The 11,012-nt window shown below is 44.3% G+C and overlaps 1 long non-coding RNA gene across 6 annotated transcripts in view; it reads right to left on the minus strand.

The window, feature by feature from the left end:
- Window positions 1-11,012, minus strand: part of LOC117872657 — an 83,651-nt gene that overhangs the window by 2,072 nt on the left and 70,567 nt on the right. Inside the window, exon 11 of one of the 6 annotated variants that reach the window (XR_004644551.1) lies at window positions 9,197-10,239. The exons of the other annotated variants lie outside the window; for them this stretch is intronic. This is a non-coding gene — a long non-coding RNA (uncharacterized LOC117872657). Of the gene's footprint in view, window positions 1-9,196; window positions 10,240-11,012 lie in introns of those variants that run through there. 6 annotated transcript variants of the gene reach the window in all.

The following is an 11,012-nucleotide window of genomic DNA, read 5'->3' on the forward strand; positions in this document are numbered from 1 at the left end:
GGGGGGGGGGGGGGGGCTAGGGCAGGACGAGAGCGGGGCTAGGGCGGGGCTCCTCCTGTCCTCTTTTTTGATTGTTGAAATATGGTAACCCTAAGCAATCTATACGAGCATTAATTGCTTTTTAACATTATTATATAGTGTGGATAAAGCACTTAGCTGGGTGTTTAAGGGTCTGGTTTAATCCTGGCTCTATCTGCTAGGTGACCTTGGGCAAGTCACTTTGGCCTAGATCCTCAAAGGTATTAGGCTCCTAACTTCCATTGTTTTCATTACCAGTGAAGATTGGGGCCTTCATCTCTGTGTGCCTATATTCCCCCTCTAGGTGCTACTATACTACTTTATCAGTACAGCCCTTCTGAAACACTAGCAGGAAGAGGCCATGTGGGTAGCACTGTTACTCAGAAGCCTATTTAGCATTGGTTTTCAAACTGCCTCTCTTTTACACTTCTACAACTTGGCCATCAGTAAAGGCTAGTGACACGTATTCCAATAGTATTCTAGAATGCCTAGATCCTTCAAGAGATTGGGCCCCACATGAGGGAAACACTTTTGTTATAGAGTAAGTCCTTCAGGCAGTGTAGAGATGCTACACTTCCAGTACACGCCTCATGAAGATTTTGGTTCCCCAATGACACAATTCCTGCTTGGGAGCAGAGATAAAGCAGCCCAGGACAGGGCAATGACAGGCTGCAGCTACACAGAGCAGCAGGACGTTTTGTTACCTCATTGCTATACATAGTCCCTGTTCAGAATAAAGGGTTTACCAGGACATTATGAGATCTTGGCAGTGAGATACTGCATGGTACCAGGAGTGGAAGGCACAGCATGCCAGCAGACCCTGTGAGAGATCAGACTGAAATGGCTAATACAGAGCTTGTGCCCCTCAGAGTAACTCCCCCACCAACCCTAGGAATCAGGGGAAGTGCTGAATGTACCTGGAAACTGTCCAAATAGCAATTTGAGCTGTATATGAAAGCCACTGGGGCAAATAAAGTGGAGGCTGAGCAAAAGATTTTTTTGCACTTAATACTAGCAGACACATGTGAACAATGCAATCTATAAAGATAGGGAAAAAGAAGAAAGCATTGCAAAAATAATGAAAATGTTTGAGGATTATTGTGTCTCTAGAAAAAACGTTACTTATGAAAGGTGTGTGTTCGGGATGAGAAGACAGAATTAAAGGGAAACAAAAGAGGAGTTTTCACACACTTTAAATTAAAAGGTCAATCCTGTGAATATGGAATATTAAAGACTCTCTCATTAAAAAACAGATTGTCCTGGGATGTAACAATTAAAAAAAGTCTGTGAACAGTAACTAAGGGAGATGGATCTGATACTAGAAAGGGCAATATGTATATGCTAAGCAGCAGAACAAACAGAAACACAAATAAAAAGCCTAGGGAAAGGCTCTAGTATATGACTGAGAGTACCTTAGTTAAATCAGTAAGGGAAAAAGTCACAGAAACTAAATTGACCAAGTACAGAAACATGGAAAGCAGGAATAATGCCAGTGATGTGGCAACCAGCATAAATATAGGAAATGCTCAGTATTTGGGCAAGTATGTAGAATCTATAACACACCCCATTATTATGCTAAAATGGGAAGAGAAATCAGGAAAGTGCATGTATTAAGTGCAGATAGGAATTCCTTAAGTGAAGAGAGAGCTATCTATCTTAAATAGAATAATAGCAGAGGTTGAAAACTTAAAGATTGGCTAATTAAAATGTGCACAAATGGCACGTACGTGACATATAAGATAGACACTGGGGCACAGGTACATGTGATGACAGAAACCGAAATAGAGAGATGTAAGGAGCACATAGAAATGGCAGAGTCAAAAAGAACCTGTGAAAGACTACAGTGGAGGAACAATTCCTGTGTTGGGAGACTGCACACTGGCACTTAAATACAAAGGGAAAACAATAAAACAAGAGTTTGTGGTAGTACACAGAGGCAAGCAACCAGTCTTGAGCCTACACATGTATGACGTCTGTGGTCTCATTAAGAGGATGTCTGACAGAAAGAGACAGAAAGACAACATAGAACCAGATATGAAAGTATAATAGCAACATTTCAAGATGTATTCACAGGAAATGGGGGCCTCTTAGTAACATACATGATGCAGTTAAAGAGAAGATGCAGAACCTGTGGTACATGCTACATGAAAAGTTCCACTAGTCTTAGAGGGTAGAAGAAGAGTTGCAACACATGACAGCAAATGGTATCATTTGGAGAATAGAAGAACCAACAGACTGGGTTCACTCCTTAGTAATTGAAGAGAGGAAATGAGGGGGACTATGTCTGTGTATGGTCCCCAAGGAGTTGAACAAAAACATAAAAAGAGAACACTAACACTTGCCAACAAGAAGTAAATTATTATCTGAGATGGCAGAAGCCAAATTCTTCAGCAAATTAGATGCACTGGCAGGATTTTGGCAGATCCCCTTGGACACTGAGAGCTCCATGATCTGTACTTTCAACACAGCATTTGGCAGCTACTACTACTTCTTCAGACGGTCTTTTCAGAATACATTTGGCTCCAGAATTATGTCACTGTACAATGAGCCAAATGCTAGAGGGTCTAGCAGGTGTGAGAGTGTACATAATAAGGCCAAATGTCAATTTCAAACAGAAATAACATACTAGGGAGAGACAGACAGACTGCAAAGGGAATCTTGTCCGATGAATCAAAGATTCAGGCAATGCTGAATGCCGAGATCTGAAGATAAAAAGGGAAGTCAAAGGCTGCTAGGTATGCTGATCAGCTCACACAACTCATCTAAGACATCTTCTCCACAAGGTCACAGAATGGGCACTAATGCCAGAGCATGAAGAGAGTTCAATGATTCAAAGCACATTCTGACATCAGCTCTGGTGCTGCAATTTTTTGACCCACTGAAAGAGATAATACTCTCCACAGATACCTTGAAAGGAAGGCTGGGAGCAGTACTATTACAGCGTCATGGAACTGGTGGGTTGTCACTCTTAAATGCATCTACACATAGGCGCCGATTTCCCCACTTTCCAGTGGGTGCTCGATGCCCGCTTTGCTCCCGGCCCCGCCTTCACTCCACCCCTTCCATGAGGCCCTGCCACTGCCCCTTCCTACCCCTGCCCCGCCCCATTCCAATCCCTTCCTCAAAGTCCGTGCCCCAACTATGCCCCCTCCCTGCCCCTATTCCAACTCCTTCCCCAAATCCCCAGCCTCGCCTCTTCCCCTGAGCACGCCACATTCCCGCTCCTCCCCCTCCTTCCTGGAGCGTGCTAACGCCGCCAAAGCTGCTGTTTGGTGGCGGCCAGGGGAAGTGCTGGGAGGTAGGCAGAGGAGCGGGGAGGCGGCACGCTCAGGGGAGGGGTAGGAGGTGGGGCGGGAGGGGAGGGGAGCTTGGCTGCCAGTGGGTGCAGAGCACCCACTAATTTTTCCCCATGGGTGCTCAAGCCCCGGAGCATGCACGGAGGCAGTGCCTATGCATCTACATGCAGAGCAGATGTATGCACAAGTTGAAAAAGAGATACTAGGTTTTGCATATGAGATTTCAAGACTTTCTCTAGCTTCAAAGCAGAAACTGATCACAAACCACTGATTGTAATACACAGAAAAAGGACTTGGGGAAGTACCACCAAAGATACAGCAACTACTTTTGAAAATGCCAAAAAAAAGATGTGACCCTGGAGTTCCAATCTGGACATCACTTAGTAATGGCAGACAGACTCTCAAGAACATGTGCTCTTTCTGACAGTACACAACTTTATGATCTGGAACAAGCAGTAAACCTACAAGTGAACGTGATAAAAGCATCATGTGCTATGTCTCCAGGCATATGAGATGAACTGAAGACAGAAACAGCTAAATATGAAGTGCTGCAAGCAGTGATATGAACTATAAGTAATGGGGGGAAGGGTGGGGGTGAGGAATCAACCCTTTCACCTGCCTATTTCCACTATAAAAATGAGCTTTCAGTGATCTCAGCAATGCTCTCAAATGTAGATTGAGGTTTCCACAATAACGACAAGGAAAATATTGGAACAAATACACTCAGGATACCTGGGAATGACCAAATCAAAAAGGAGAGCTAGAGAAGTTCTATGCTTGCCCCAGATGGATAGTGACATTAAAGAAATGGTGAGCAGGTGTGAAAGTGCTCCAGGAAGTGAAGACTTCACTTCTTCATGCAGGCTTTGGTTTTCTGGGACACGTTTCCTGCTGTGGGCAGAAATAAAGAGGCCTAGGACAGGGCAGTCTCAGGCTGCAGCTACACATAGTCATAGGAAGTTTTGGTACCTCATTTCTATACGTAGTTCTGTTCATAATAATGTGTTTATCTATACATCACAGTGACATGCAACAACACCCATCTCCACCTGGTTTGTGGATCACATTCAGGCTTAGGTAGGAGATAGGTGAGTGGGCACCTGCCTGAGACAGCAGTGCACATGCTCAGAGGCATAAATTTAGGTGCCGAGGGTACTTTTACAGCAAAAATTTAGGTGCTGAGTAAGTTTAGGTGCCTAACTGGTTAGGTGGCAGCTGAGCAGGTTTTGTGGATCTCAGTAGCACATAATCTGGGATTTAGGCACCTAAATCCCTTTGTAGATCTGGGCCGATGTGTTTTAGAGAAGAGTCACAAGACATATTTCTATATCCTTGACTGATATCATGCAGGGCTTATCATTCAGCGGAATATATTAAAAGGCTCTGTAACACTTTAAGCAGCAACGTAACCAGTTTCCTTAGAGGTTTCCAGTCAGAATTCACTTTGATTATTTGTTTTCCTCTGCACGGAAGGAAAATATTTCCAGGGTTCAGAGCTGTGAGATTTAGTACATGATAGACTTTAGCAAACTAATCTTCTGTTTATTATTGTAGTATGTGACCGTGTTTGCCACTTGACTTGTTCTAGTTATCTATTTTCAGTGTCCTTGACCAGAGTAGTGCTGCAAAGGGACCTCCTAAAGACCTCTTGATGTACTATTGTATGTGGCACGATGATTAGGCACTTTAATAAATTATGGGTCCTATAAAATCGATTCTGAGATATTTGTGTCATTCGGAGACACCCCCAAAAGGTTTTTTGGGGTTTATCTGAATAACTGAGGGGGTCTACTTTACACTGCCCAGAACTAAATTAGTACATGGATAAATTCTCCCTGTTCTCAGTATCTAGCTCTTAATTTCAGGTGCTGCAAGAAGACAGACCTTTCCAGTCAACCTCAGCGAGAAAGGGGATAAGGGGAGGGAAGATAGGGGATGAAGAGAATAAGAGTACCAGTTCTTGGAAGTCATGATATCATATACACTGGAGACAGGAAAGGCTTGGAGCTCCATGTTTCCCTTTCTGTGAGAGGAGAAGAATCTGCACCTACACAAGGAGATCATTCTTCTTGAGCAGCATGCTCCTCCTTCCTTCTGAGGAAGCCCTACGGTTGGTTCCCAGCATTGTGACGTGAGGGGGTGAGGAGGCATCTGGGCTCTTTCCATAGGTTTGGCGTGGGGTCAGAACCCGGGACACAGTGCGAGTTAATAAAGGTGTGTTAACTTGTGATATTGCCCCTCCATGTTGTTGAATGCACAGTAAGGGAGTTACACGGTAGCGAACATAGAAGAAGCATTCTGAAGCATGTCTCCGGCAGGACCCATGCTATTCAGGGACTGGTGGGAGATGGCGGGGTGGGGCAGTAGAGCAGAGGCAAGGAGTATCCATATGGATATTCCCCCAGGCTCTCCATGTGTGAGTTAAAACGTGTTCCCTGACAGATGAATGTGTAGGAAACTCCATGAATTTGCTCTCTACTACATGGATTACCACCTCACAAGGCAGAATAGGGCCTTTAATTGGATTAGATTTGATCTAATCCATCTCCTTGCCAATGCAAAATTTCTCCCCTTAAATCCTCCAGTGACATATAAAGAGTATGGGCCCAATCTTTCTCCCATTAGATTCAAAAGGAGAGTTATCTTTGACTTAAGTGGGAGTTACATCAGGCACTAAATGCAGAAAATAGTGGGCCCAATCCTCAGCTGGTATAACCTGACATAGCTGCATTGACTTCAGTGGAGCTACAACAATTTACAACAGGTGAGGATCTGACTCTGTATTTTATTATATTTTTAAACAATCTGTCATTCAAGAAAACAAATCATGGTTGTGTTTGTCTATTGTGTAGGTCTTTTATTCAGTTCTCTTTTACTAGCCATCACAGATCACACAGAGGGCATTGTTAGTTACACTTTGCAAGAGAGAGGAAACCATTAAATTATGGTCTGGGAAAATAAAACTCTTACCCCGAGGCAGTATGAGGCACGCAATCCTTCAGTACTGCAACGCAGCATGCACAATGATGCATTTTAACTGGATTCCAGGCCATATAAATACTTGTGATTCTCTATCCTAAATTACGCCTGTGTCCAATATCTTGGATTTTCATATAATTTGAACATAAAACTGTCACAGTGTAGATTTCAGGTTTAAATTATGTAGAGCTGATATTTTATTGCATAGAATTTGTTTCACATCTCGGTGGAAACCTGACAGCTGCATGACTACATTGCATAAATCCAACGGGGCATAGAAAATGCAAAGCAGAGCAAATGCTCCAGCAGAACCAGCTATATACACTTTGTTCTCTAATTATTTTTTAATCTTGAAAAAATTGCATGTGTAAGTCAAAGGCGACCTTAGGCACTTTTTAAATGTATGGAACATCAGCATGATAATAATAATATTTTCTAAGGGACAGATCTGGTTATGCTCCTGAAGGGAGGAGCAAGAGGGCAAAAGGAGCTTACTTATTCCTTTGTGTAAGCCACTTGCACACAAGTAGCAGATAGTAGTACCCAGTGGTGGCTGTTCTCTCTCTCATACACATGTTGGCAGGGAATGGAAATGAGTGGACCCTTGACTCCATCTACCAGTGTAGCTGAGCCAGCACAGATTGGAAAAGAAGCGGTGCGAGGTAAAGGACTGGTGTAGCTTCCTTCTTTCATGGAGCAAGGGGGGAGAAGAGACTGAATTGTGACTCAGCAAGTTACAATGCGGACTGGGGTCTGCCCCTTGGGCAGCATAATTATGTGCTGCCCCTTACATATAGTGGGTTGAAAGGTTACAGTCTTGACCAGTGGTTTTCAACCTCTTTTCATTTGCAGACCCCTAAAAAATTTCAAATGGAGGTGCGGATCTCTTTGGAAATCTTAGACATAGTCTGCGGGCCCGGCCCGCAGGGGTCCGTGGACCACAGGTTGAAAACCACTGATCTAGCCCTTAAGATAAACTCTTCTCTTGAATAGTTATTGATGCAAATTTACTTTCTTTTAGTATGATGTACTGTACTTTGTGTCTTCCACTTCCGGCTTTTGAGCATGGTCAACACACAGTTCGATAGGGCATTACTTATGTGGTGTGAAGGCTTTGCACTGGGGTAATTTTCACCTCTTTACATCTGTGTCCTGTGTAAAGTGAAGAGCAGCAGACAAAATTCTACAAGATTAGGCTAAATGGGGCTCTGCAAAAATGTTTTGCAGATCCCTATATAGAAAAATGGTCACATCAAAAAGACCCATCACATAGTTCCATGCTCCTTCTGGAATTCCTGAAGCTAATATTGGAGAACCACCTCTTTTCTAGACTCAAGTGTTTGGTGATTATCTCCTTGCTTCCTTGATAACTCTATTTCTATAGAGCATATTTTAGACACCAATCTGCCCTCCAAAAACTCACCAAGGGCTTGAATGGCTCTACTGTTATATGGGGGTGTGGTCTGAAGATAAGACTTTAAGCCAAACTCAGCCCAGCTCCAACTCCGCCTCTCTCTGTAGCCTTTGACAAATCACTTAAAGGATTTTTTTTCAATTGGGTGCCAAAAGGAAAGCAACTAAATCCACATTTAAGAATCTACATTACATAAGTGGCCTAAATTTTAGAAGGGATGAGCACCTACACGTCTCATGTATTTCAGTGAATGATTCAGGTGTTCACTGTCTCCAAAAAGCGGGTGATTTATTTAGGGGTCTAAATATGAATTTTGGTGTCTAAATTTGGGCACTAAGGGCTAGATTCACAAAAGAATTTAGGTGCCTAGATCCCAGAATCAGGCCCTTCTGGGTTTCACAAAGCCTACAATCAGCTGCCCCCCAGATCCTGTAGGCACAGTACAAGTTCCATAGGCATCTACGTTTCTGCTTCTGTGCATGCATACTGCAGCCCTGCACCAGCCTCCGGTATGACTGAGCCCCACAACAATGCATGAACTAGGGGAAGACAGGCATTCCTCTGCCTAGCTAACCTGCGGGGCCCAGTCCAGTAAGTATGCTCAGAGCTCGCCTACCACATTGGGTACTTGAAAGTTAGGTGTGGTGATGTGCAGCATCACCATGCCTCATTTTCTTTGTGAATCTAGCTCTTAACTGGAACAAAAATTGGCTTCAGTGTCTGTGCCTCCATTTCTCCATCTGTAAAATGGGGATATTAATATTTATATAGACCACAGGGGCACTGTAAATTTTTATGTCAGCATTAACATAGTTAACATTGGTAAAGCATTTTGAAGCTATGAAATGCGGTATGCCGTAAAGCCACAACAAGCACTCCCCTAGTACCCAAGCACTTCGCAATCATCAACAGATTTTATCCTTGAAACACTCCTCTGAAGTAAGGAAATACTGTTATCCCCATTTTACAGATTGGGAACTGAGGCCAGGGTAGATTAAGTGATTGTAAAATGTCTCACAAGTTGACCGTAGCTGAACTAGAAATTGAACTCATGCTTCTTGAGTCCCAGTCCAGTGCCCTGTCTATTACTTCTTATACCCAGGACCGGCTCCAGGCACCAGCTGAGCAAAGTTGTGCTTAGGGCGGCAGATTCTACGGGGCAGCATTCCGCCCAATCCTAGGGCGGCACGGCCGCTTTTTTTTTTTTTGTTCGCCAATCCAGCCACCCTGTAGGCAGCAGCAGTGCAGAGGAGGGGCGCGCCCAGTTGGGAGCGGGCTGCGCGCTCCGTCTGCCCCAGCCAGTGCCAGGTCTGTAGCAAGCCCGGCAGGGCAGTCCGCGTCCTTCCCTCCCCGCCGACTGGAGCAGCGTGGAACCCTCCCAGCAGGTGGCACAGCAGTTGGGGCCACGTGGTGAGCACCCTGCTGAAGCCCTGGCCACCCCCCTTCTCTCTCTCCCCCCACTCCCTTTTTTTTTTGCTTTGCTGTTCTGGTTGCCCCGATTTTTTTTTTTTTTTTTGCTTGGGGTGGCAAAAAAGCCAGAGCTGGCCCTGCTCATACCAAACCAAACCAGACTTCTACTGAAGTTGATCATTCTACTCACATGCTTAATGTTAAGCAGATGCTTAAGTGCTCTGCTGGATGGGGGTGCTAAATACAAACCTGAGAATAGATTGCAGCACTTTGCAACACGTGATTTCCCTCTGAGTGAAGTGCAAACCTTTTGGTTTTGGCTGTTCTATGTCACAGCTGAATAACTATCTTGTTGATAGACTCATATTACTCAGAGACATGCCACAAGTAAACAGAATGCTGCAACCCCCACTGCAAACTGCTGCAGCATGTACTGGTCTAGTATACAATATTGCCAGACTGTATCCCATTCTTGATTGCAACCCTACTAAAGAGACTCAGTGAAACGGAAGCAGATACTATGTACCTCTTATTGCGTTTCCTGCTCATACACATGTGGAGGAGCTATTTGGACAGTGCACTTTAAGCCAAGATTGTTTATTTCTCCTACAATGCTTATCTCAGTCAGTTACTATTCTTGTACATGTTGTGTCTGGTAAAGAAAAAGCTAGAAGGCTTGCCCTGGGTAGCTGGGACAATGCACATGGAGGCAGTGCTTAATTTGTAATGAAAGAGGTGCCGGGGCTCAAACAATGATTAATTTTAAATTTTAAACTTGTTATGACTTTGAATGGGTGGTATTATTGGATGTGACAGTATTATTGTCATTACCAATGTATTATATTATTAAGGAACATTGTTAATAGAAATCAACAAATTATATTTTTGATATGGACGGAACACATGTAACCAAACTTAAAAAAAAGATATAAGATTTTTCCTTACCCTAATCCTGCAGTGCTTGAGAGAGCTGGTACCAGATATAATGTTGTGCTTTACTTCTCCAGAAAAGTCCATAAAATAGCCATATTTGCCTGGCTATCTTCCAGTTTTCTCTCCTTGCTTCTTGTGTCATCGGCTCCTTTGCATTCTCTGCATCATCCGGGCACCCAGCTCTGAAGGCTGCGCAGAAGTAAGGGTGGCATGCTATGGTGCATTGCCACCCTTACTTCTGTGCTGCTGCTGGCAGTGGCGCTGCCTTCAGACCTGAGCACCTGGAGAGCAGTGGCTGCTGGCTGGGCACCCAGCTCGAAAGGCAGCCCCGCCGCCAGCAGCACAGAAGTAAGGATGTCATGGTATGTTAACAAGACCCATGGGATCCCAGTTCTGCTGCAGGGCTCTACTACCCCTACTTTTCCACCCCCCCACATCTTTTCCATACCCTCCCCCCTACCCCGGGTTTTGCATGGTGGGTGGCTGCCTCACTTGCCCCACCCTGGTTATGGCCCTCCTGGATAAAACTGTGTTGAGAATTTTAAGAAAAACACGTTTCAGAGCAAAATATCAGAGATTTTTTTTTAAACTTTCATAACTGATGCAGGAAGCCTTGAGGTGCAGGGGCTCTGAACTGCCAAGCCTAGACGTGCTCAGCCCTGGCACAAATTAAGCACTACTGAATAGTAATATTGAGGGTAGCTAGAAGTGAAGGTACCCTCAATTACACAAATAGGCTGTTAAAAGCTTTGTCAACATACCAAATCCTAAGAGTTTGGGATTCTATAGAAATATCCTTACTTAATCCCTTCCACAGGCCCTAGGATCCCCCAAACCATCTCTTAGTTGTATTTTGAGGATCTATTGGCCTGACTCTTTCCTGCCCGTGCCAATACCCTGCTCTCCCACTCCTTCAGTTTCACTGGGCATTTGCTTCCCTCATTCTCTACTTACCCCTCTCC

The sequence above is a fragment of the Trachemys scripta genome, chromosome 2 (assembly GCF_013100865.1).
Source record: "Trachemys scripta elegans isolate TJP31775 chromosome 2, CAS_Tse_1.0, whole genome shotgun sequence".
In the NCBI taxonomy this organism is placed as follows: Eukaryota; Metazoa; Chordata; order Testudines; family Emydidae; genus Trachemys; species Trachemys scripta.